This window comes from Rutidosis leptorrhynchoides, chromosome 3 (assembly GCF_046630445.1).
Source record: "Rutidosis leptorrhynchoides isolate AG116_Rl617_1_P2 chromosome 3, CSIRO_AGI_Rlap_v1, whole genome shotgun sequence".
NCBI lineage: Eukaryota > Viridiplantae > Streptophyta > Magnoliopsida > Asterales > Asteraceae > Rutidosis > Rutidosis leptorrhynchoides.
In genome coordinates this window covers 445,516,104-445,519,389 of record NC_092335.1, presented here as the reverse complement: position 1 = coordinate 445,519,389, position 3,286 = coordinate 445,516,104, and the positions used below count along the sequence as shown (strand labels likewise).

The following is a 3,286-nucleotide window of genomic DNA, read 5'->3' as shown; positions in this document are numbered from 1 at the left end:
TGATTCCTATCTATATCTATATCTATATTTCTATATTATATATAATAACAAAGTCACTTTTAGCTAATCATTCATTTAAATAGCTTACATGGCAAAATACCAACCATTGGATGTAAATTTTTCTTTCAATCTGAACCCTTAATAATCTTGATCACTTAACATTTGTCTCTCTCCTCTATTTGTATTAGTAACTTACAAAAATACCCTCCTAAATTCCGCTTCAGATTTAAAATACGGGGTCACTTTGAAGACTCCCATTAGTCAAAAACAAAAAACTGAAAAAGAAATACATACGTTATACGTTTTTCTGACGATAAATCAAGAAGCATTCATCAACAAGGAAGATTATGGAGGCTCTACATATACAATTAGTATAGATCTAAAAACACTGTTAATGGAAGATTAAGATTGAATACAAAACATCTGATGTAAATTCTGTAACAGAATCGTTCGCGATGAAACCAATTCTGACAATTAAGGTATGTCAAAATTCATCTTCGATATCAAATTAGGGTTTTTTTCCTTATGATATCAAATTAGGGGTTTTTTTTCCTTATTATACGTCACCCACAAATTCAAAATTCAATACTATCCATTACATATTTATTCAATACCCGATCGATAAACTTTTGTTACCAAATCGAAATGCTTCACAATCCAAACCCTTACCACTTAACAATTTGATTTCACGATTTTCTTGCATATGTTAATATCTTAATGAAGCTGTGTTTCTGAATGAGGGTTTTTATTGAGTCGATGAAGTCATGATTCATAGCCAAAAATCAGAGAAATCAAGGTAAGTGTTTTTATGAATCAAGGTTTTTATTGGGTTTTTGAACAAATCTTCATATCTTCTATGTTCTTAAATTCTGGATTTCATCGACTCAAATATGATTTACTTTTGTTTTTCTTAGTTTTGCCTAATAATTCGAGTGTAAATATGTTTTGTTTATGATTCAACTTTTGTTTTTCTTATTTGCAGATTGAATAAAGATGTTGAAACAATAAAATGTGAATTACGGGTCACAAAGTCACAATCAAATGGATTTCTACATGATACACCATACATTTACAAGAAAAACAAAAGTATATTTCAACAAATACACATAGCATCCGTTCATAATTAAAGAATCCTCAATCTGATTGTATCGCGTCCAGCATCAGATGTATTAATTTGTTGAAATATACTAATTTTCTGCATTTTATTTTACACATACCTTAGTTGCACAAGATTACTAATTATCGTTTTCCATAAATTTTTGTCCTTTGACGCTCACATTTGTCGTTTTTATAGGTTTGACAATCTTGATGTTGCTGTTGGTAAACTAAGGTATTCGTTATTTGTTTTCCTAATTTTGTTATACGTTTTTCTTAGTTCTTACTTCTTAGTATGTTCAATATTTGTTAGTTGCTATTGTGAGTTATAAATTTGTTTGATGCTCATGTGTCACATGTTCAATTTTTTTAGTTTTTGTTGTGATTTATACTTTTTGATTTATTGTTATACTTTTTCATAATGAAATAGCCAGTATCTCTTTCAGCGTTAGTTATAATATTATTTCATGTTATGTGATTATTGATTCTGGGTTTTGCAATGGGTTAAGTATTTGTGGTGTGTATTATTGATTAGTTGTTTCTCTTAAAATTTGGCTCATATTTACTGGCTACCTGATATTCTTAATGGAGACAATACCAGATGAAATAATAATAAAATTAAAGTATTGAAAGCAACTTGTTTGATGTGGGTTTGCCTATTGAGGTTATTGTGTCGGCATCTGTGTGCCTAGGCAGCATGCCAGAATAAGATTGATGCAAATTAGTAATTGTATGACTCAGTTATCAGCCAAATTTTGATAAGGGTACTTTCCATCAGTTTCTGGGAAACAGGTTCATTCTTACGCGTCGGCACACAATGTTTCTGGGCATCACTCTGACCCATTAACTATTCATTAATGAACGGGAAATTTTGGGTTAGGATTTACTTCTTATATATAATTAGTCAAAGGGTTTAAATATATGTTAAATACACAGGGTAAATATCTGACCAGAATGTCTTTTAAACGCAAATCATTCTTAATCATTTAATCCACATTAGCTGATGTTTTGTTTGGTAATTGTTGCAGGTATCCTATAGCATGTATTTGGTTTTGTGTGTACATGTTCTTATTATTCATTTTAAAAAGCAAGCGAAATTCATTCTCGACGCCACTTCCCTCCAACACCAAACACAACAAAGAACAAAGGTATAATATTATTATGGAGTATAATTTACCACTTCACAATGGCTAATACGATTTATCGTGGATATCATGATTTATTAAGAAATATCGCATCTTTTCTAAATCGTTTATCTTTAGTTTGATCCTTAATTGCTTTTAATAGGATTTTGACTCCACTGTTTCTAGTTTTATAGCAAGAGGTTCGGCAGAGAATGTTAAAAAAATGTTTTTCGTAAGTTTGAATATTTGAAAGAATCGAATCGCTTAAAGAAAGAAGCTCGCTGCACAAGTTGGTTTGGTGTGGCTGCTTCAAGCTTCCTATACAAGGTTTGCCTGACAAAGCATTCACAACATAATAATTATACCAAGTTTGACCGATTATACCAAGTTTGACCGATTTTGACCCATATGGCTGCCAGTTTTAATTGGTGTACCTTGCTACTTTCGTTTGTGAGATTTTATAAATTTAATTAACATTCATGCTTACAAACAGTTCTAAAACATTTGGAAACAATATTTTCCGAAGATATCTAATGTTCTTATTACATAGTAGTTTGTTAATGTTTTTATACATATACATATATCAAATATCGTTTTTTCAATGTTTTTATACATATACTTATTACAAAAGTGTTTATGCATAATCCCGCGAAGTCGCGAATTATAAGCTAGTTTGACGTTAATTATAGAGGTCACAAAACAATTATCAGAATCCTTATCTCATGTGCAAAATATTTGTGAAAATGAGCCTACGATCGAACAAGTGCAATCTGATGTCGAGAATGACTCGACTGAAAGTCAAAGAGACGATGAAAATAATACTAATGCATTAGATAATTATCTTTGTGCATCAAAACCTTTTCAAACTCACGTAGTAGCATCTCAAAATCCATCCGATGAATCAAGTGCAGAAACCAATGTAGTAATGTACGACAAAGTACACACACTAGGATAAAGCTGAAACATCTTAAGCAATTTATTATTGACTTCCCACCATCTCCCTGCTTCCTATTTTTTCGGTCCACATGACAGCACCAGTGTAACGACCCGTCAAAATTTCCATTGAC

At 31.1% G+C, this 3,286-nt stretch overlaps 1 long non-coding RNA gene across 1 annotated transcript; it reads left to right on the top strand.

Annotated features, from left to right (window-relative positions):
* The first annotated feature begins 283 nt into the window (after nt 1-283).
* On the top strand, nt 284-2,737 carry LOC139897948 (uncharacterized). The gene is made up of 4 exons (XR_011776831.1): nt 284-479; nt 1,295-1,330; nt 2,124-2,243; nt 2,383-2,737. It is a non-coding gene; the product is annotated as an uncharacterized lncRNA (long non-coding RNA).
* The last annotated feature ends 549 nt before the right edge of the window (nt 2,738-3,286 follow it).